This window comes from Sorex araneus, chromosome 2 (assembly GCF_027595985.1).
Source record: "Sorex araneus isolate mSorAra2 chromosome 2, mSorAra2.pri, whole genome shotgun sequence".
NCBI classification, from domain to species: Eukaryota; Metazoa; Chordata; class Mammalia; order Eulipotyphla; family Soricidae; genus Sorex; species Sorex araneus.
Window position 1 is genome coordinate 50,703,794 of NC_073303.1, and position 23,699 is coordinate 50,727,492.

Sequence of the window (23,699 nt, forward strand, 5' to 3'; positions counted from 1 at the left end):
TCGAGCAGGCACCAGTAACATCTCCATTGTGAGAATTGTTGTTACGGTTTTTGGCATATCAAATACACCACGGGTAGCTTGCCAGGCTCTGCCCTGCGGGCGGGATACTCTCGGCAGCTTGCTGGGTTCTCCAAAAGGGACAGAGGAATCGAAGCCGGGTCGGCCGTGTGCAAGACAAATGCCCTACCCACTGTGCTATTGATCCAGTCCAACTTTATCATAATTTATGGTAAACCTTGTCTAGTAATTCAAACAAAGGGAAAAAGAGAAAAATAAATCATTCCATAAGGTAAATATTAAGAAGTAAGAAATCATCTTTTTTTTTTTTTTTTGCTTTTTGGGTCACACCAGCAATGCACAGCGGTCACTCCTGGCTCATGCACTCAGGAATCACCCCTGGCGGTGCTCAGGGGACCATATGGGATGCTGGGATTTGAACCCGGGTCAGACGCGTGCAAGGCAAACGCCCTACCCGCTGTGCTATCACTCCAGCCCCAAGAAATCATCTTAATTGTCTAGTTTTCACAAGACAAATCAGAAACCTTGCCATGCATTTGTAAAATCAGCTATTTCAAAGGTAGCATTGCAAAGCAATGGGTCAAGGATGACAATACTCAATATATAATACTGGTACAACTGCTCATGCATTTAGAGAAAGTCTAAAATAATATATCTAGGGGCTGGAGAGATAGCACAGCGGGTAGGGCGTTTGCCTTACACGCGGCCGACCCGGGTTCAAATCCCAGCATCCCATATGGTCCCCTGAGCACGGCCAGGGGTAATTCCTGAGTGCAGAGCCAGGAGTAACCCCTGTGCATCGCCAGGTGTGACCCAAAAAAAGCAAAAAAATAATAATAATAATAATAATAATAATATATCTAACTCATATCAATCAAACACAAAAATAAATTGAAATTAATAAAAATGAGCATATATTTAGAGGTGTCCTCTAAAGGCGATTGGAGGCTGCCCTAAAAGCCTCCGTCCCTCTCAGAGAGCCCGGCAAGCTACCAAGAGTATCCCACCCATACGGCAGAGCCTAGCAAGCTACCCATCGCGTATTCGATATGCCAACAACAGTAACAACAATTGGCCTCATTCACCTGTCACCAAAGAGCCCCCAATACGGCAGCATTAAGAAAGATGAACAAGGAGAGGCTGAGAAACTCTCAGAGATGAACTAGACTGCCAAAACGAAGAAAGACTAAAATGATTCTCTGTACTTTCAACGCACGTACACTGGCATCAGAAGCATGCATCGAGGACCTGATGGTGCAAGCGCAGAAGATCACATACGACATCACTGGTCTGACTGGAACAAGGAGACATCAATCACATCACGCCATTTTCGACACTGGAGAATAATTGTTCCTCAGAACATGTGACAACAGAGGCGTTGGTGGTGTTGGTGTCCTTGTCAACACGAACTTGGCCATGAGCATCGATTGATTTGAATGCCTAACAACTCGAATTGGATGATTACGCTTGAAGAGATGTGGCTCACTGTCTGCAGTTTCTATCTTCGTCATCTACGCACCAACTTCCAACTATGATGAAGAAGAAATTGAGAGGTTCTACATGGAACTGGGGAAGTTCTATAAAGAAGACCACACCTTCTACAAGACCATTGTTGGTGATTTTAATGCCAAGATAGGTCTGAGAAGGTCGCCTGAAGAACTCCACAGTGGGACACATGGCCTAGAATGGAACAATCAGGGTGAGAGACTGAATTCATCATGTCAACCAAGACCATCCATGGTAACTCACAGTTCCAGAAGGCCGAATCTAAATGCTGGACATGGGAGTCTCCCGGTGGACAGTTCCACAATGAAACTGACCACATCATATTCAATCAAAGGTTTTACCTGACCGATGTCGCTGTTGTCCCAAAATTCCAAACGGGATCGGACCACCATCTCCTTCGTGCAAAATTCTACTTCACAGAGCGGGGGAAAAAGTCTGCAAAATTTAAGTCTAAGAAGGCAACTCCCAGAACGACCACCAACTGGGAGCTCTTTGGCACTATTGCAGCAACATGGGAAGATGCCGTCCTTGACAACATCAACAAGGAATACGATCAACTGGTTCAGAACCTCCATGTCCGTGCGAAGAATACCAAGAGTGAGAAAACCACAAAAAAACACCTGTCTTCGGAAACTCTCAAGCAAGCTCATTCGTCAACGTGGTTTGGCGTGAGCTTCAGGCAACCACAAGCTAACATCCGAGCTCACAAAGCTGTGCAGAGATGCGATAAAGGAAGACCTCAAAGAGAGAAGAGCAGCAGAGTTGGCCAGTGCAGCAGAAGCCGGGAAAAGTATTCGAAATGCTCGCCTGTTCTTTGCCAACTACAAGACCAAGATGACTGCCCTCCGACGTCCCGATGGATCTATCACATCTTCCAGAAAGGCAATGGAGAGGATTATTTATGACTTCTACTCGGATCTCTTTGACAGCCATGTCCACCTGCCCACATACCAAATTCCGCAGGATGGATATGTCGTTCCCAACGTTCTCCCTTCTGAAATTCGACACGCCATTTCGCTGGTAAAGACGTGTACAGCACCTGGTTCGGACAAGGTCAGACCCGAACACCTGAAGAATCTGCCACCAGTAGTCATCAATACACTGGCTCGACTCTTCACACGCTACCTGTCTGAATGCATGGTTCCGTCTCAGTGGAAAACCAGTAGAACCGTTCTGTTGTACAAGAAGGGAGACATCCACGACATCGGCAACTATCGCCCAATCTGCCTGCTGTCTGTCATCTATAAGTTGTTCACTCGTCTCATCTGAATAGAATAGGCAGAACACTAGATGAAGGACAACCATGCAAGCAAGCCAGGTTCCAAAGGGGATTCAGCACGATAGACCATATCCACATAGTGACCAAATTCATTGAAGTTTCTTGAGAGTTCAAGATGCCGCTTTGTGTAACATTCATCGACTTAAAGAAGGCCTTCGATTCTGTTGAGACTGAGGTGGTCATCGAAGCTCTGGCCAAACAGGGCGTTCAAGCTCAGTATATCAAAATCCTCCGCGAGCTGTATTGTGGATTCACCACCAGGATCTCACCATTCTACAAGGAAGTGATCACTGATGTAAAGAGAGGGGTGCAGCTGGGTGATACCATTTCAATGAAACTCTTCAGTGCCACCCTTGAGAACATCATGCGATGACTGGAATGGGAAGGAATGGGAGTGAAAATAGACGGTCGGCAATTACACCACCTCCGCTTCGCTGATGACATCATTCTCATAACACCAAACATTAACCAAGCGGCACAAATGCTGGCCGACTTCGACCACTAATGTGGAAAGGTCGTATTGCAGCTGAATCTCAACAAGACGATGTTCATGAAAAACGAACTGGTCCCTGAAGCTCCATTTGCTCTCAATGGAACGAACATCTCCAAATGCAGCAGCTATGTGTACCCGGGTCGAGAAATCAACATGAGGAATGACTTGGTGCCAGAACTGCGCAGGAGGAAGAGAGCAGCGTGGAATGCATTCAAGAGCATTGAAGAAGTGGTTAAGAGGATGAAGAACCTCTGACTCCGGGCACATCTTTTTGATTCCACCGTTCTTCCTGCACTAACATAAGCCTCAGAGACCAGGGCCCTACACAAACAGCATGAGAATGCTATTAGGGTATCCCAAAGAAGAATCGAAAGTGCTATGCTAGGAGTATCATGTCTCACTCAAGTGAGAGAAGGAATCCAGAGTTCTGACCTCCATTGACAGTCAAAAATCAGGGATGCTGTCTCATTAGCCAGGGAATCGAAAATCAGATGGGCCGGTCATGTAATGCGATTCAGAGACAACCACTGGACTAGAGCTGTTACCGACTGGATTCAACGGGATATCAGAAGACCTCATGGCCGCCCACCAACTAGATGGTCAGATTTCTTCATCAAATCTATGAATGAACGATTTGAGGCTCTTCCCTGATATCATTGGGCTGCACTAGCACGTGACAGGGACAAATGGAGACGTTACTGGCGCCTGCTTGAGAAAATCAAAGATCAATGGGACTACAAGTGATACAAGTGAAGAGCATATATTTGAAATTTGCTTTAAAGAAAAGGGGTTAGGCCAGATAGATAGTACAGAGTATAGGGAAGGAGCTCGCCTTGCAAATGGTTAGCCTGGGTTTGATCCCTAGCACTGCATAATGGTCCCTGTCCCTCAAGTACCTCCAGGTGTGACCCCTGGGGAAAGAACCAAAAGTAAGCCTTGAGCAACACTAGGTATGGCCCAAAAACCAAAAAATAAAATATAAAGAGGAAGGGCTATACAAAATTATTTAATTATTTATTAAATAATACTCAGTAACCCATAGTGCATAAAAAAACAAACCTGACTTTGTTAAAATAAATATCTGTTCATCAAAATGATATTTTTAAAAGATTAAAATACTGAATATAAATAGAATCCAGAACTTATTTTTTAAAAACCTATTTAAAAACTATAAAAATAACCACCCAAACAACAAACAGAAAAATAGTATAAGAATCCTGTTTAGGGGCTAGAGCAATAGCACAGCAGGTAGGGAGTTTGCCTTGCACGCGGTCAACCCGGGTTCGGATCCCAGCATCCCATATGGTCCCCTGAGCACTGCCAGGGGTAATTCCTGAGTGCAGAGCCAGAAGTAATCCCTGTGCATCTCCGGGTGTGGCCCAAAAAGCAAAAAAAAAAAAAATCATGTTTATTGAAGAGGATACCCAAGTGGCCAAGAAATAGAATATTTTTTAAAATCTAACTCACTAGGAATTAAGTAAATGCAAATAAAGACAGTAAAGTAGAGTCAGAGAGATAGTTCAAAGTCCTGAAGCACAGCCTGGCATACACCGGGTCCTGGGTTTGATCTCCAGTGCCAACTGGCCTCCCAAGCTCTGTTGGACATAGCCATGGTAACCCCAACAATACTGGGGAGGTCCAGGAGAAAACAAATTAAACAGTAAGGTGTTTCTTACCTACTCATCTGAGAACCATTACATTTGAAGACAGACTTTGAAAGATGCAGGGGAAAAAAATCTTTGGAAAAGACATTGACAACAGTTCTTAGGGTATAATCATGCCTGCCTACAATCTCATTTGCAGATGCATGCCTGGCTCACTCTTAACCGAGTAGCCAGCACAGAGGAAAGGTACATTAGCAGGACATGGAATATTAGTGGAGATTGAACAAGAGGCAAGGAAAAGACTTCAAATGAAACTCAGGCCAAGTACCACAATATCAGATGGCTGTCTTGCCAAGAGTTGAAATGGGGGATCAGTACCATGCTTATCTCAGGTAGCCTCCTCCAAACAGCAGCCAGAACATTTCCCCTTATCAAGGCCACATAATTGAGTTATTTTCTCCTTAAATTTCATCAGCTAAAACTTCTTAAAGCTAAGTATCAACTATCAGTTTTCTGTGGCTTCTCTAAAATATTACCACAGATTTAGTGGCTATCACTGTATCACTGTATCACTGTCATCCTGTTGTTCATCAATTTACTTGAGCGGGCACCAGTAATGTCTCCATTTGTCCCATCCCTGAGATTTTAGCAGCCTCTCCTTACTCATCTTTTCCAATGCTTGGAGGCTCTTTCAGGGTCAGAGGACTGAGACCTGTTATTGTTACTGTATTTGGCATATCCAATATGCCACAAGGAACTTGCCAGGCTCTTCTGAATTTTAATATAATCTAGAAATATTGAAAAATCTGTGGCTCTGTGGTCAACAAACACCAGTGTCTTCTGGTGTCAGCCTCCAGCGTGGCCCTGCAGAGCAGTTCCTCGTCCCTGCCTATTTTTTATTTGGGGGGGTTGGGAGTCTGCCAAGCGGTGCTAAGGGGAGGCAGGCTCTCCCTGGCTGACTCTTGGCCATCCAGGCCTTCAGTTCTGTGCAGGGGCCAAGGACATGATGCTGTTTGGGCCCGTGAAGCTGTGGATTTCTAGGCCACCCCAGCTGTGCAGGGACCTCCAGGGCTATAACAGTTGATGCTCAGGGGACCGTGTAATGCCAAAATCAAACCCAGGTTGGGCGCATGTCTACCTCACACTAGCTTCTGGCCCTAATTGCTGTCATTATTTAAAATCTTCATCATCAAGCTGAGGGAGAAGGTAGCTGGAACAGAGAAGAGATCACTAAGTCAATGATAGTTGGAGTGATAGCTTAGAATAGGAGATGTGTGCTGAAAGCAGATAAAGGACCAAACATGATGGCTTCTCATTCTCTGTACTGCAAACCATCATGCCCAAAAGGAGAGACAGTCAGAAGGAAATTGTCTGCCATAAAGGCAGGGGAAAGCTATATACAATACAAAAAATTAACTCACAGTTCTGAAGGTTAGAAATCAGACAAGAGATTTCACTGGGCTAAAATCAAGGTATGAAGTTAAAATCAAGATATCAGGATTGTGTTCCTTCCTGGAGATCCTGGGAGAGAATCCATCCCACCTTTTCCAGTCTCGAGAGGTTGCCCAAGTTCTTTGGCTGGTAGTGCTCCAACTTTCAATGGCAACAATGACTGGCAAAATCTTCCTAGTTCACATAACTCTGACACTGATTCCTCTCCCTCCATCTACCTACGATTACTCTGGGCCAGAGAAGTAATCCAGGAAAATCTCCTTATTTTTAAACCAGCTGATTAGCAACCTGCAGTCCATCTGCTACCTTAAATCTTCTTTGTCATATAATATATTCACAAGTTCTGGGCATTAGGAATGGACAATTTGGACATTGTTCTGCCTACCACACAATCTCTCAATATACTTTTTTCTTTTTTTTTTTTCGCTTTTTGGGTCACACCCAGCGATGCACAGGGGTTACTCCTGGCTCTACACTCAGGAATTACTCCTGGCGGTGCTCAGGGGACCGTATGGGATGCTGGGATTCGAACCCGGGTTGGCCGCGTGCAAGGCAAACGCCCTACCCGCTGTGCTATCACTCCAGCCCCTCAATATACTTTTTTCAATTAATTCTAAATTGATTGTTTTTAATTCCATTTTAGGCATCATGATTTACAGTATTGACAATGTTAGGGTTTCCTGAATAAAACATTCCAACAACACATCCTCCACTAGACTGCCACTTCCCTCCACCATCATTTCCAGTGCCCCCCTCACCCTGTTCTATTCTCTCTCACTCTCCCCTACAGTGATATGCTTCCTACTGAAGAGAGTTCCCAGTTTCTGTCACCTTTGAATATTTGTTCCTTTCTTACAATTTTTTATATACCATAGATCCTCTATATGCCTCTTTTTTTTTTTTGGCTTTCTGGGTCACACCCAGCAATTCACAGGGGTTACTCCTGGCTCATACACTCAGGAATTAACTCCTGGTGGTGCTCAGGGGACCATATGGGATGCTGGGAATCGAACCCGGGTTGGCCATGTGCAAGGCAAATGCCCTACCCGCTGTGCCCCTCCTCTGTATACTTCTAAGTAACTTCCTTTCACCATACTCCCCACACCTCCAACCTCAGTCTCACCACACCTCTTATTCTCCAGTGGCAAACGGCCTTTGGTCACTTTCTAATCAATTTATATCTGTCTATTCCAAAATATCCACAACTCATCATTCAGAGGCTACCCAATAACCACTACCTCTCTGAAACCTTCTCCGATACCCATCTTAGTGGATCACCCCTCTTCAACCCTGTTTTCTGTGTGTCCCAACTACAGCACTGAGTGTGGCCACCTGGAGCCCTGTTCACATGTCCTTTCCTCAGTATGAAGTGGTGAGTTCTTCAATAAAAATGATGTACCGGGGGCCTGGCAAGATAGCATAGTGATAAGAGAGGACACTTGCCTTGCATTGGGCCCATCCTGATTCTATCTCTGGTACCCTATATGGTCCCCAAGAGGACCTGTGTGCAGAACCAGAAATAAGCCTGAGCATTGTTGAGAGCAGCAAGAAAAAGGAAAGAAGAATGCTCTACCAGTTCCCTGTGGAATCATAACATAGAACCTTGCAAAGAGTAGACAGAGTGCTTCTGGAGTTGGTGGAAGACAAATAAAGCCTCCTTGGGTTTTCCAAAATCACAAATATGTCAAATAGTAAACTTGGATAAGTGTAGAACCAAGGGAGTCAAAGAACTAAAGTTCAAAGGTCCATAGGAAAATAGCTCAACAATCCCCAGCTTAGTCTGATACACTATTCACAACATGTAGAAGAATCTCAGTACAAGTTATGCCCCGTATTTATTGTTACTAATCTATAAGGAAATAAGGAAAAATAAATTTACCTCTGACAAAATTAACCTCAAGAGAAATAAATGACTTATCCAAAATGACGTGCAAAAAAGTCCTTAAAAGTACAAAAGGAAGAGTAGATAACAGATACCACTCCAATACAGCTGCCATGGAGGTGCCAGCCCCTCTTCAGGAATGCTGGGGATATACCATGATAGAGAATGCCAAGGGAGATGCAATCCACTCTGTTCCTGGAGAACAGACTGTCTCTGATGTACAGATACATGTTTATGTTACAACAATGGGTGCATTATTTTTAGAGTAAAGTTATGAAAACAGGGTCCTATTTAACTTCAATGGTTTGGCTACTTTATGTCTACCCTAGCAACAAAATTTCTACCTAGTGTGAGGGAAATTAATCAAGAGAAAGAAGAGCAACTTTCGTCTATGCAATTACCCACTTTTTTAAAAAAAAATAGTGTGGCGTACGTTTTTTAAATTCTTGCTTTCATTCAGTTCACCAGAACTCCCGTTTCAACTTTCATCTGTCAGATTCACAAGTGGGAACTCTAAAGTCCATGCTAAAGGTACTTAGTGCAAACACCGAGTCGCAGATGGGCAGGAAACCTGGGGTGAAGAAAACCCAGGGCAGCGTTCAGCACCGTGGACAGCAGCCCGCCCCGGCCGGGTTAACTAGCCGGCGCCTGCGGAGCCACCCCAACGCTCCCGGATCCGTCCTGCTGCTTAGGTCGGTGCCAGCCCCGCAGCCGAGCAACGAGCCTCCGAGGCCGCGGCCCGAGGGAGCGGCCTTCTTCGCCCGCCAGTTCTAAGTGACTAGCACGCAGTCGCTCCTACAGCAAAGCCCGGGTTTCTGAGAGACCGGGACGCCGGCCAGCACCCGCAGGGCCGGGGCCCGACAGCGCCCGGCCTGACGCGCCTTCCGCAACTTCTGGAAACTGGAGTGGACGCCGCGGCGCTGCGCGGGGGACACGGCACCCCGAGGCCGCGGCCGGCCAGTGCGGGGCGCGGACAGCGCCTCCCGCCGTCCCGCCCGCCCCGCGCCGCCGCAAACTTTCTCTGTGGCGCCCGAGCGGCCCCGACGGCGCCGCCCCGCAGCGCTGACCGAGCCCGCCTCTGCCCCGACCCGGACCCGGCCCGACCCCGGCCCCGGCCCGACCCCGACCCCGGGCCGAAGCGACCCCGACACGACCCCGGCCAGACTCCGGCCAGACCCCGGACCCGACCCCGGCCAGACCCCGGCCCCGAAACAACACCGAAACGACCCCGGCCCCGACCCCGGCTCCGACCCCGAAACGACCCCGACCCCGACACGACCACGGCCCCGACCCGACCCCGACCCCGACCCCGACCCCGACCTGACCCCGACCCAGGCCCCGACCCAGGCCCCGACCCGGACCCGGACCCGACCCGACCCCCACCCCGACTCCTGCCCCGACCCGACCCCGACCCGACCCCGGCCCGACCCCGGCCCCGACTCGACCCCGGCCCAAACTCGACCCCGGCCCCAACTCGAGGCTCCTCGGCCCGCCCCGGCCCCTCCGGCCGCCCGCGACCCCGGCACCGACCCGACCCGACCGCGGCCCCGACCCCGACCCCGGCCCCGGCCGCTCCCGCCGCCCGCGACCCTCACTCACTGTCCCGCGGACCGGCCCGCCGGAGCCCGGGGGGGCGGCGAGGGAGCCGGCGGTCGGGGCGGCGGCGCGGCAGAGTCTGAGGCGCTCAAAGCAGCGGCCGAGGCTGAGGGGACTGAGGCGGCTGAGGTGCCGCGAGCGGCTGCGGGCGCTCCAGCACAGGCGTTGCGCGCGGCGCGGGCCCGCCCCCTCGGCGCCGCTGACCAATCCTGAGCCGCCCTCTGGCGTTGGCCCCGCCCCTCACAGGTGCAGGCCTCCGAAAGCGGGTGCGACCGGCCAATCGCACCGCGGAACGGCTCCGGCCGCAGCCAATCAGACGCTAGAAGCTCCCAAAAGTAGCCAATTGGCGACGCGGGGCTCGATCCGGGTGGACTGGGCACCGGCCGAGGGCGGGGCCGTTGGCTTGGCTGGGCCGGCGCTGGGCGGGTGTCCACGGGGAAGGCGGGCCCTCCGGCCAGCGGGTCACTCGCGGTGGTCACGTGCGCGGTGACAGAGGGCGCGGACCCGCGTGTGGTGGGACTGGGTCGGCGTCTCCGAGCGCGAGGGAAGGGTGGTCCTGCGGGGCAGGGACTAGGAGAGACCTGGCCGGGGGGGTCCAGCCGCTCCTGACACTCCTGGCCGCGCGCGCCTCCTCCGCTGCCGTGCCCGGGCGTCCGCGGAGCCAGGGCGCTGGCCGTCGGCTTCACGTGTTGCTCTCGGGCCCGGTAGCGCACTGGACGGCCGGCTGGTTTCTCGGTCCACGCCCAGTGGTGCTTGGGACCTGCTTCCACATCTGTGCTTGGGGGACCCCCGCGTGCAGAGCCGGTCCAGCCCCCAAAAACCGCCTTTCACGGGAAGAGCCGGAGCCCGTCTGGGTTCATGGGACCCACATAGAAGGGGTCTCTCAAGGGCACGAGCAGGGCTCCAAGTGACCGCTGGGGGCTGGGGCGTCCCGCAGAGTCCGCTTACACTCTGGAAGGACCGTGGGGGGTGGCGGGGGCTCCACTATAGGACACAATCCTGAGGCTGTGACAAGAAGGGCCAGGCCCAGGAGACCCAGGTGCAGGCTTCAGATCCCGCAGCTCAGCCTGCTGTCAGCCTGCTGAAGAAGGAGCAGGGGGCCCTGCCCCTGAGGCTGAGCACAGGCAGAGCACCCTCCCCCTGCCCGGCCCCCCAGATTACAGGCTGCCAGCCTCCCACTTCCCTGTCCCCTGCCACCTCCCAGCTGCCTTCTGAAAGACATAGTTAGTCATTAGCAAAGTAATGATAGTGTTCTCGGGACAGCATGTTGGACCCTAACAACTCCCCATTATCTCCAGTTCCTGTGGGCCCGGAGGCAAACGTGGCTCATCTCCTGCCTCCGCCCCTGATGCACAGACAATCCCTGTCTGCTCACACAGTACCAGACAACAGGCCGCTCAGAAACCAGGCTGCAGAGCCCAGCGGCCTCGAGGGCCACCGCAGCTGGGCCAGCTCCTTCGCCACACCAGACCCCTGGCTCCATGCTCCACTCACCACCTTCCATGGCTGCTCCCTCAGCACCACATGTGTGCACAGGGGCATGTGTGCATGCATGTGTGTGTGTGTGTGTGTGTTCATGTGACACTGCCACTGTCATCCTTCCAAGAGAAAACACCAGGGGTTTATGTTTATAAATAACTCCGTGATGTCTTGGTGAAGGGTGCAGGATGAGGGGCGGGAAGGAACCTCTAATTACCATCTACTTGGACCCATGACAGGGACGTGATCAAGGCCAAGGACATCTCCTAGTGCCTGGCCCTGTTGATTGTCACCCACATCCCTGTCATCAGAGGCTTGGGGGTGGCCACCCTGCCACAGGCTGGAGCATCTAGACCTGAAATGCTGTGGAGTGTGGGGCAGAAGCAGTGCCAGGGAAATGGCTGCTGTGCCTCTGACACCTCAGGCCCCCAGGCCCCACCCTCAGCACCCAGACCCCCCAGCTGGGGCACTTTGTGCAGGGGCGACCTGGAGCCAGGCAGAGCAGGGGAAGTAGGCCCTTTCGCTGCTCAGCCACAGACTGAGACAGACCAGAACTGTAATGTCTGCTGGGATGTGGGAGGTGAACCAGCAACCTGTCCCTCCACCCACACCCTCCCTGTCCCTCCTCCTGCACCCTCTCCTGACCTGTCCAGCTGCTCCAGGCTGAGCTCAGGTCATGTTGGGCTCTAGTACTGTCCTGTTGCAAAGATACCTGCCAGACACACTGGCCACTGAGGACTAGGCTACCACTGGGGGTGTCCCGATCCCTATACTGTACCCATGGCTTCCCTAGGAAGTCAGAGCCAAAGGGTCTTATCTGATTAGTGGTAGGGGATGAGTGTCAGGCCAGTCATCCCTGGGATGGCAGAGCTGGGCTCCAGCAGGCCTGGAGGCTCTGATTGGGTGCTGGGTAGGAGGAGGTTCTAGGAGGGATCTGGCAGAGCACCAAGGCAGACACAGAGGGAGAGGGAGAGAGGCCATTAGCCATCCTACTGGAGCTAGTGAGCAGCCCCCCTAACACACACACACACACACACACACACACACACACACACACACACACCACTGGCCTGCACCGAGATTCTCCCCAGCTCTCACCCAGGGGAATTGGACACCCCAGGGAAACAACCTGAGACCCCACAGACATTGTTCATGTAGACATCTGTGCCCATCAATGTAAATCTGGCTCAGAGCCTGCATGGAAGCAGGTGACTCTGATGTCAATGGCACTTCTGAGGGGGATCACCCCCATCTGCCCACCCACTTCCCTGTGGATCCCCAACATTGGCATTCAAAGGACCTGTAATTGCCTCCCAGCTGAGTTAGCCCCCAACAGTCTTAGTGCCCAGCTGCATTAGCCCCTTCCTCCAGAGGGTTAGCCTGTGATGAGGTCGTCTATGGCAGGGTTGTGGCGCTGCCCTTGGGTTTAGGGTCAGAAGGCTGAAGACTCTCATAAAAACCATGGCTGCCAACAGGCCAGAGCAATTGTTCAGTGGGGAAGGTGTTTGCCTCACATCGGGTCAACCTGGCTTTGATCTCTGGGACTCCTATGGTCTTCCATGCCTGCCAGGACGGAACCCCTGAGTACAAATAGCACCACACCCTCAGGCCCTCACACTTAACCTTTTCCCACGGCAGAAAAGAGATGAGAGGGGCCAGACCGCCTGAGCACTTGGGAGACCCAAACCCAACACACTCAAAGGACATAAATGAAAATCCAGTGCAAGAAATAAAACAGAAACAAACAGGTGAGGTGCTGTTCCACCGAGACCTGGCACAGCCAGTGGAAGCAGGCCCCCATGGAGGAAGGCGAGAATCTAGGAGAGGGGCAGATATGCCCCCTGACAGGAATAGCAGAAAGTGAGCAACCCGACAGGGGGCCATGGGGTGGAGAACATTCAGGAGAGGAAGCACACAGAATCTCCACATTCACCCTCAGCCTAAGCCTGAGGTTGCCTGGGTCCAACAGCATCACCAGCCCCTGGGTCTGCACTGGGCAAATGCTACCTCTCCTGCCCCCACATGCCCATGGTCCCTGTGTGTGTGTGTGTGTGTTGTTCACTTCTCATAGGACATGAGTCAGAAGGGCTGAGGTGGCCTTGTTTTCCCCTAAGTCACCCCAGGAAGTCATCCCCTGTCCTGTCAAAGAAGTTGGGGACACTTCAGTCCATGACGAAAGTGACTGAAGATTGAAAAGCAAAATCAAAACCCGGGACTTGTTAAGAGAGAAGCTCACAGGTGCCAGGATCTGGGCAGGGTAGCCACATCCCAGAAGCCAAGCGCCTGAAGAGAGACCCCCTGAATCAGCTGCTGGGAGGCACTGAGGCCAGGGCCCTATGGGCTGGACCCAGAAGATGTGGTACGAGAAGCAGCAATGGGCTATCACATTGGTGCGGAATAAACAAGAGGGGCCAAGTTGGGAACTTTGGAAAGTGGGAAACTGAAGAAGCAGGTCTGTGGGGTCCTGGGGCTGAGGGAGCAGATCTGTGGGGTCCCGGGGCTAGGGAAGCAGGTCTGTGCGGTCCCGGGGCTGAGAGAGCAGGTCTGTGGGGTCCCGGGTCAAGACTAGTGGTGCCGTGGGGTCCTGGGGCAGGGGTAGAGGGGCTGTGGGGTCCTGGGGCAGGGGTAGAGGGGCTGTGGGGTCCTGGGGCAGGGGTAGAGGGGCTGTTTCTGGGACCAATGGAGTTGGGACAGTTTTGTGGAGTTCCTGGGGTGGGGTGGAAGCCCCCAACTTAGACCCATTAGCTGAGGATGGGCCAATGCCCTGGGATGGAGCCAGCTATGTTGTCTCTGTACCACCATATAGTAGTCTCCTTGCAGGGTGTGCTGTTTGCAGGGGGTGCCAAGGGCATGGAGATCCAGACTCGTGCTCTCTCCTGCCATGCCCAAAAGGAGGCTGGCAGGCCAGAGGCTTCGCACCCACTCCCAGTGCACTGGAGGGCATGAGAAGGCCCTCATTTCAGGTGGGCTGGAAGCATCCAGCTGACCCCTAATACAGTGCCAACCCACTCTCACTTTGCAGACAGCCAGAGGCTGGGAACACTGCCGAAGGGACCTGCCAGCCTATACCAGAGGCTGCAGCTTGTTCCTATAGATGAGCCAGAATGCCAGAGCCTGGGACCAGTTGTGGGCTACACAGAGGCCGGGGTCCTTACGGCTCCTGACTCCAGTGCTGGAGAGGCCAAGAGGGGCCCAGGGCCCTTCCCAGGGATCTTGTGCCCGTGATGAGGAATAAGCCAGCTCGAACTAATGCTCCATAGGCATCCCACATGCATGCACATGAGCACACAGTGCCTTCATGAGCACCATGCTTGGGCTTATGTGGATACATAGAAGCACTCCACGCCTATACACATACATGAAATACACAGAGCACACATAAGCTCATGCACACATAGCATAAACACTGCACAAATGCTCACACTTGCACCTACAGCACATCCCACACACATGTGACGGCTCACACAGGCACACACCCAGGAGACAACAGTAGAGGTAGGGTTGGCAGAGCCCAAGGCATCTGCCGGAATGCTGCTCGACAGGCGTCAGGCCCAGAGTGCAGTCAGGGAGCAGCCCCTGGGAGCAGATTATATAATCAGTCCCTCGAGGTAAAAGAAGTTTTAGGCAGTGAAAAAAAAAAAAAAAGCCTGGCTTTTAAAGAAAACGGGGGCGTATGCTGTGACAACAGATATTTGAACCAATTTTAGTGTAACTCAATTTTGTTGCCAAAACCTGTTAAATCTGTCACCTAAAACAGCTCTCACATATTTGCTCACTTTGAGCATGTAGAAATATATCTCTAATCCATTGAAAAAAAAAAGGTATTTCAGATAAAAAGCCATAGTGAGCTTCAGACCCATGTATTAAAACCACTAAATGCGGGGTCTGGAGCGATAGATAGCACAGTGGGTAGGGCATTTGCCTTGCTCGCAGCCGACCGGGTTCGATTCCCAGCATCCCATATGGTCCCCTGAGCACCACCAGGGGTGATTCCTGAGTGCAGAGGCAGGAGTGACCCCTGTGTATCGCCAGGTGTGACCCCCCCAAAAAAAACCAAACTACCAAATTCAGTAAGTTCTCAAGGACAAGGCCAGAACCAGCAAAGATGGAAACCTCCCAGCTGAGTTAAACCCCCATCTTTGCCACTGAGGATGGGCTGAACCAGGGTCAGGACACGCACAACTTCACACTGAGGAGCATTCTGACCATCCTCAGATGGATCTGCTGCTCATCTGGTGCCACAAAATCTGGTACTCTGCTTTCACTCTGGGCAGTTCTGTGGCAGTGGTACTCTGCTTTCCTGTTAGCTGGTACTCTGCTTTCACTCTGGGCAGTTCTGTGGCAGTGGTACTCTGCTTTCCTGCTAGCTGGTACTCTGCTTTCACTCTGGGCAGTTCTGCGGCATGGTACTCTGCTTTCCTGCTAGCTGGTACTCTGCTTTAACTCTGGGCAGTTCTGTGGCATGGTACTCTGCTTTCCTGCTAGCTGGTACTCTGCTTTCACTCTGGGCAGTTCTGTGGCAGTGGTACTCTGCTTTCCTGCTAGCTGGTACTCTGCTTTCACTCTGGGCAGTTCTGCGGCATGGTACTCTGCTTTCCTGCTAGCTGGTACTCTGCTTTCACTCTGGGCAGTTCTGCGGCATGGTACTCTGCTTTCCTGCTAGCTGGTACTCTGCTTTCACTCTGGGCAGTTCTGCGGCATGGTACTCTGCTTTCCTGCTAGCTGGTACTCTGCTTTCACTCTGGGCAGTTCTGCGGCATGGTACTCTGCTTTCCTGCTAGCTGGTACTCTGCTTTCACTCTGGGCAGTTCTGCGGCATGGTACTCTGCTTTCCTGCTAGCTGGTACTCTGCTTTCACTCTGGGCAGTTCTGTGGCAGTGGTACTCTGCTTTCCTGCTAGCTGGTACTCTGCTTTCATTCTGGGCAGTTCTGTGGCAGTGGTACTCTGCTTTCCTGCTAGCTGGTACTCTGCTTTCACTCTGGACAGTTCTGCGGCATGGTACTCTGCTTTCCTGCTAGCTGGTACTCTGCTGTCACACTGGGCAGTACTGCAGCAGTGGTACTCTGCTTTTCTGCTGAATGGTACTCTGCTTTCATACTGGTAGTACTGCTGCACCAGAGACTGTGGTGAGGTGGGTGCCTGCAGTTGTTACAGAGCAAGGACATAGTCACCAACTGCCAGGTGATCCACCCTCAGGGCTGCAGAGAGAAGTGAATCCCAGACCGGTTCTCTCTCTCACATCTCCAGCGAGCCACTGTTGGTGCCACTGCCACCCTCCCCCCCAGTCCCTCAGGTGCTCCCTGCAGGGCCATGCACCAGGCAGGGGCTGGTGGATTCTGGTGTTTTCTGACTTGAACATATGCTGAACAGGACACACCCCACACACACAGAGGGTCCTCCGGGCTCACGCCTGACACCCTAGGGGTTCCACAATGCCCAGGAGCCAGCAGGCACTCAGAATAAGCCAGCCTGAAGCAGAGGTGCCCGAGTCCCAGGAGTGATGACATCACTGAGGCCAGGAGATCCCTTAGAGGGTCAGCCTGAATTAATGCTCCCCAGCTGTGCCCCAACACAGCTCATGGAGCCTTGTGGTCTGCCGGTCTCTGCCCATAGGTTGAGCAGCCGAGCCTGCTTTAGCCTGTCGCCTTGGGGCAGCTCCACGACATGTCACCAGATCTGATCTTTATGCTGAGGGGGCGAGGCTGCAGGGGCTTCCTCGAGAGCAGAGCTATGAGGCTACCTGTCGCTGCACAGAAGCACATGTGCCTGCACACCCACACACACATACACATACACGTGCCTCCAAAGATCAAGTCCACCAGGAGCCAGGAAACGTGTCCTTCCCTGGGACAGGGACGTCGGTGCAGGGAGTGTCTGCTTAGAGGGTCACTACAGGGTGCAGCTGGTCAACAGGCTGTTGCTGGCTTCAGGGGGGATTGGAGCTGCTTAGGAGAAGACTGGCACTGGCTGTAGGGCGGCTGGCAGAGTGTAAACGCCGGCAGGCAAGGCTCTGCTCATGTTCTAACACAGGACCCAGGGATTCCCCTGCGCAGTGTCCTAGCAGCAGGATCCAGAGATCCCCTATGCTCTAAGGGCAAGTTCCAGGGTTCCTCCGTGGTCTGGCATGTGATCCAGGATCTCCCTGTGTCCTAAAGCAGGATCCAGGGATCCCCTCTGTGTTTGGTTTTGGTTTTTGTTGTTTTTTTAATTTTTAAAATTTTTTTGAATCACCGTGAGATAGTTACAAGCTTTCATGTTTGGGTTACAATCTCACAATGATCAAACACCCATCCCTCCACCAGTGCACATTCCCCACCACCAATATCCCGGGTATTACACCCCTTTCCCACCCTCCCCCTGCCTCTATGGCAGACAATATTCCCCATACTCTCTCTCTACTTCTGGGCATTATGGCTTGCAACACAGACACTGAGAGGTCATCATGTTTGGTCCATTATCTACTTTCGGCACACATCTCCCATCCCAACTGGTTCCTCCAGCCATCATTTTCTTAGTGATCCCTTCTCTATTCCATCTGCCTTCTCCCCTCCGCTCATGAAGCAGTCTTCCAACATGGGGCAATCCTCCTGGCCCTTGTATCTACTGTCCTTGGGTGTCAGCCTCATGTGATACTATTTTATACTCCACAAATGCAGGATCCAGGGATACCTCTACCCAAACAGCGGGATCCTGAGACCACCCCCATCCTAACAGCAGGATCCTGGGACCACCCCCATTCTAAAGGCAGGATCCTGGGACCACCCCCATCCTAACAGCAGGATCCTGGGTCCTCCATGTTGTACTATTTCTCCAGCCCCAAAAGGGCTACTTTAAAATGCTCAAACTTGTAAAAAAAAAACCTCAAGATTGCAAGACATTCAGGCCAGACTTCCTCCTACCCCTGCCAAGTTCCCTCTCCAGGGCCCTCAGCCTGGTCACCGGCTGACCCACTCCTGATCTCTGCATTCCCCAGACACCCACCAGTATTTTCCTCTGTGCATGTCTTCGAAGGTCAGCAGCCCGTAACAATGTTCCACTAGATGAGAACGTGGCCCTCGTGTTTCCATGTGTTTTCATCTTCCTCTCATTCAGAACTGTTTCTACTCTCCCTGCAGTTTTTCCCGCTGACAGAAGCCTCATTGGCTCTGTTTCCAGTATCTGAATATTGGAAGAGTTCTCAGAATCTCGATTTCTAATTAGTTTCCACTGCAGCTGGAGAACCCACATTGAGTAAGCAGGACCCTTTGCTCTGCAGCCCAGAATATGGTTTATTTTGGTGGATAAAAGACTGTTTACTGTAGAATATGGCTGCATATTCTGAAATAATAATTTGGTTGATTCTTATTCAAGTTTTTTATGCACTTCCTGAGTTCTGTCAGGTTGTCCTGCCAACTGCCGGTTGCACGTGAACCCCTCCCGCCATGCACGTGGCTGGCACCGTCTCCCAGAGGTTTGGCGGCATGACTTCTGAAGCTTTAATAGTGACTGCATTCAGGGTTTCCAGTTCTTTTGACTCGGTCCCTTGACTAGGAGGAAATAATCCCTTTTGTCTCTTACAATGTTCCTACTTGGATGGCCACGTGCTAGGGTCGGCCGGCACCTGCCCTATGAATAGTGCTGTCATTTTCCATGCTTTTACTCCCAGCCTAATTGCATCTTTATATTTAAAGAGTCTTTCCTGTTGGCAGCATATTTGGGTCTTGCTTTCTTATCCAATCTTACAATTTCTGCTCTAATTGTTTAGGCCATTAGAACATCAGTGTGATTATAATCCGATTGGGTTTAAATCTCTCCTCTTGCTATTTGTCTTGAATATATTCCATGTTAATAGTTCCCTTCTTTTAGAGTGAAATTTAAAATTCTCTTTACCTTTGTTATATTTCTTGTTTTCTTCTTTCATCTGCACACTCAGGACAGGGCAAGGGGTGTTTTGTAACAAGATTAACCCTATTATTGGCTCCAGTGCCGTTCTCGCACACATGGCCACCATCTCTGTGATAAACTCCACATCATCAGTTGTGGGTTTTGGGAGGTGTGCAGTGTCCCAGGTAAAGCCCAGGGACCCACATGCACGAGGCACACACTCCACTCAAGCCTCATCCCCGCCCGAGGAGAGCTGCTCTGCTTTTGTTTTAAGCAGCCAGTCACTTTCAGAGAGGCTTCAAGCTCACCTGGGTGTTTGTGTCTCTGCTTCCGGAACTTGCTGCTCCCCCCCCACCCCAAGACTTCACCTTCCCAAGGGCCATAGGACTGTGGCGCCACCATCATTTGTGTCCACTGCTCAGCATCTCAGTGCAAGTCAGGAAGGTATGTCGGTTTGTGTGGGCCGAAGGCCAGCAGCTCTGCCTCAGGTTCCTCACATGTCTGAAGTAGCAGCCTGCACCTCCTAGTCCACCCCCTGCTTGCTCTGACCCCCGGTGTTGAGAGGTTCTGAGGGCTCTCTCTACATTTGTGCTTGGGTGTTGGGTACTATACACCTGGGTATCTGTATATGACACACATCTGTATCCACACGGATTTGGGTGTTTGTATATTACAAAAGCGTGAGTGCATCTTATACTCATGTATATTTCTGTATTTTACACATGTCTCTGTAGTTTACTTGTGTTTCTTTAAATTACACACTTGTCTATATATTACACACGTGTGTCTGTTACACATGTCTGTATCTTACACTGTATCCTCACACCCAAATGTCTATCTACCATGTGTGAGTTTGTACCTTACATGTATACGAGTATATCTTATAAACGGTCTATCTTACGTACATGTCTGTATCTTATGTGCATGAGTGGCTGTCTTATGTACATGTGTCTATCTTAAATACATATGAGTAGCTGCATCTTACACATACATGAAAGTCTATATCTTAACACTTGTGGCTGTATCTCCGTGTCTGTATCTGACGTGCCTGAGTTTCTATACACACTGGTACCCTTGCATGTGTCATGGCTGTTGGTTTCGGCCACACGTGATCCCAACAATTCTTCCAGGGTCTTGGTGGCCAAGTGCCTGTTCTGCATGATGCGAGGAGAGTGACCGTGCTGTGGGTTATGGACCGAGGGCCCGTCTGTGTCTCCCCTCCATGCCCATGGCCCAAAGGCAGCAGCAGGGGCTGAGCAGGACCCTCAGATCTGGTCAGGACCCAGAGTCCCCTCCCCTTCCTTCCATCACCCCTGTAGAGACCACCAAGGTCTCCCTCATGGAGCACCTTGGGCTCACTCTCTGGGAGGCAGAAAGGCACCAGCTCACGTCTGCTCGTCCCCAGCAGGCATCTGGCTGCATGGCCTGTGTCATCCTGAGTTTTCAAAGTATCCACAAGTCACTGGCACTCAAGAGGAGCCGAGTTCTGCAAGGCAGTGGGACAGGGCAGCCACCTGGGACCCTAACCATGGCTGAGCGGGGCCAGGTTGGGGCTGGCAGATATCTAGGCACAGAACCTTCTGGATCCTTCTGGAGGGGAAAGCAGCCCTCACAGTTGGGCCACTCCGTCATTTGTTTCCTAAACTGCCAACAGCAGTTGGGGGGTCCTGCTATCCCTTCCAGGCCCACCTGGACCCATGGCACAGGTGAGGTACTAGCAGTGACAGGAGCTCAGCTCAGGGTCTCAGAGCTTGCCAGGCCTCTAGGAGGGGCTGGAGGCCCCACCACAGCCTACCCTGACATGGGGGACCCGGACACAAGAGCCCCCACTATGACAGCCCAAATACACTGTTGCCCCCAATAAGGCAGCTCCTCCACACAGCCGGCCCAGCCCAGGAGCCCCCAACACAGCTGTACCCCAACACAGTGGCCCCCCGCATGCTGCCCCCTAACACCTGCCCCCAACACTCAGCCCCCCTAACACACCAGCCCCTATAAGGGCGCCTCCAGCTAGCTTATCCCCCCATGAGCAGACGGCACAGGGTGTGGTTTAGCAGGCTGGTGTTTGGGAAAGAATTCAATTAGCTTTAATTAGCATAAGTTTAATCAGTTTTAATTAGTTTTAACTAATTCGAAATTTTTAATTAGTTAAAAAACAGGGTTTTCACAGAAAGCTGCCAGCCCTCCACGTGTCCCAAGCCATCCTGGCACAGGCACACCAGCAGGGCCACTAAGGCCTGGGCGCTCCACCCACAGCGGCGCCGACCCACAGGCCAGAAGCAGCCCCAGGACCCCCTCTGCATCGCTCCCGCGCCCACTGCCCACATCACACGGCGGCAGCCCGCAGAGGCCTCCAGGTGCTGCCCACTCTGTGCTAGGCAGGCAGCTGTGTCCTCGCCAGGCACCCTGCACACCCCGTGAGAGGGGAGGGCATGCTTAAGGTGACAGACAGAAGGATGAGGGAAGGTACTGAAGTGGGGCAGAGATGGGTTCCTGCCCAAGTTGGGCCCTGAAAGGCGGCTCAGGGTTGGGGTCTGCACGCGGGCCTCACTGCAGTGGGAATGAGGACAGCAGCCTTCAGGCCCACGGAGGGCACAGGCTGGGGGCAGCTGCCCGGAAAAATGCCACCAGGAACTCAGCCCTGGACACAAGGACACATACCCTTAAGTAGAGCCCAACATGCCCAGCCTGGTGGGCGGGTGGCGTGGGACAGGCCAGCCTCAGCAGCCCATCCCTGGGTGAGCAGGGGTGGGACGGAGAGGGCAGCACCAGTGCAGGGAGCACCATGCCTGGTGGGTGGAATCCCATCGCCCCTGGGGAAGGACGGGGCTGCCTGGCCTGTCCCCCGACATGGAGGCTGGGGTGACCCCAACCAGGCTGCTGGGCAGGTCTCTGCACATGTGGGGTCCCCGGGGATGCCCTGGGCAGAACTGAAGCGGGCAGTCGTGCTCCCGCCTCACTCCCTAGGGCTGGCCGCTGGCCTGTTCCCCTGTCCTGGGGGTGACGAGGTGTCGCCGGGCAGAGCGACACCGCCCCCTAGCGGCAGGTCTGCAGTGCATCCTGGCTCCTGAGCAAGGAAGCATCGGTCTCTCTACAAGCCCCCTCACGGCGTGTGAGGGCTCCACCAGGCAGGTGGCCAGGGGAAGACAGACAGAGCCGTGGTGGGGAGCAAGGAGCCAGCTTGGCTGGGCCCCCTACGTGGGCTCGCAGGCTTGACGGGAGCGGGAGGGGCAGTGGGGCCCAACCCTCTCCATGAGGGGCCCCAGATGAGGGCCTTGTATCCTGCTGGGAGGGGACACAGGGCAGGGGGCTAGGGCTGGGGGAAAGGCTGGCAGGTGCTGCTTGTCTCTCTAGAAGCGTCCATCTGTGGTCACCCCTTCAGAGCCAGAGCTCACCGCCCTTCCCTTCCCCCTGGCCCTTGCCTGGCAACTTTCACCTTCTGCCTACACCACACCCTACGGGAAATGCCGTGGGCACTCAGCCCCCGTGGCCCGCTGCCAACTGGGCCTCCTGCAGGGCCGCGGGACGTCTGGCCTGTGTGTCCACACTGCAGGTGCCTGGGACCGAGGGAACACGCGTCTCTGGATCTCCAGAACCTTCCCTCTGGGCATGGGACAGACAGAGCAAAGCGACCTTTGGCTGCAGAGGAGGCAGGCAGGTGCGTGTGCCTGAGGGGACCCTCTCCCAGCCTCCACAGCCTCGATGACCACGGCTCAGGCAAAGTCCAGCGCTGCCCGAGTGAGTCAGAAACCTTTCACCCTGGGAGGGCTTGAGTCCCTGTAAAGCATGACCTGCCTCGGAGAAAGCCTGCACCGTGGGGCTGGGAACGGTCTGGAAAACTGCCTTCCCCTCAGCAGACTCCACACCCCGAGGGGTGCAGAGTTGAGGGGAGACCCTCTGCAAACTCGGCCCCTGCCCGTCCTTTCCGGAGGGGACACAATCATCGACCGCTCCCTCACCCCAGGCCCTCAGCTCTTCCCTCGAAGAAAATCATCTTTCTCTGTGCCACAGCCTGGCCCGGTGTGGACCCGAGGACGGAGCACCCTGGCACCCCTGCACCCCAGCCCTGTCTGTGGCCCTCAGCTGTGGCTTCTGCCCCCTCAGGTCCCACCACAGACCCTCACGGCCAGGCCAGCCTCCTCGCCAGTCTCAGCCAGACCCAAACACGCCCTGGGAGCCTGCACAGGGCCTCCACCCTGCCCCACCTCCCCGCTCCCCGGGCCCCGGGGCCAAAGGGGCAGCCCTGGTGGGGGCCCCCGCGGGGTGAGTCACCTCTGTGAGGAGCCGGGCAGGCCAGCAGCACTGGGCAGCTCCCACATGAACCAGGCCCCTGGCCAGGCCTGACAGGGTCTGACCCGCCCTGGGACCTCAGAAAGCAGCCCGGGGCCATTCACCAGGGCTGCTGCCTGACCACAGGGCCCAGGGCCAGGTCTCCACGCCTGAGACACACACGCCCTGCAACCCTGCCCGCGCCCCGCCCCCGCTCGCGGCCCCTCTGCTGGCCACTGTGCGCGGACACCATGCGG

General features: G+C 53.2%; 1 protein-coding gene across 39 annotated transcripts in view; it reads right to left on the bottom strand.

Moving 5' to 3' along the window:
• The window catches only part of PCBP3 (poly(rC) binding protein 3), a 208,789-nt gene extending 198,799 nt beyond the window's left edge, over positions 1-9,990 (bottom strand). For 13 of the 39 annotated variants that reach the window (XM_055129313.1, XM_055129317.1, XM_055129324.1 and 10 more), the window contains exon 1: positions 9,834-9,987. The gene's annotated coding sequence lies outside the window, so the exon portion shown is untranslated. Of the gene's footprint in view, positions 1-9,829 lie in introns of all 39 variants that reach the window. The other 26 variants (XM_055129314.1, XM_055129318.1, XM_055129303.1 and 23 more) reach the window with 5 other exon arrangements.
• Positions 9,991-23,699: the final 13,709 nt, after the last annotated feature.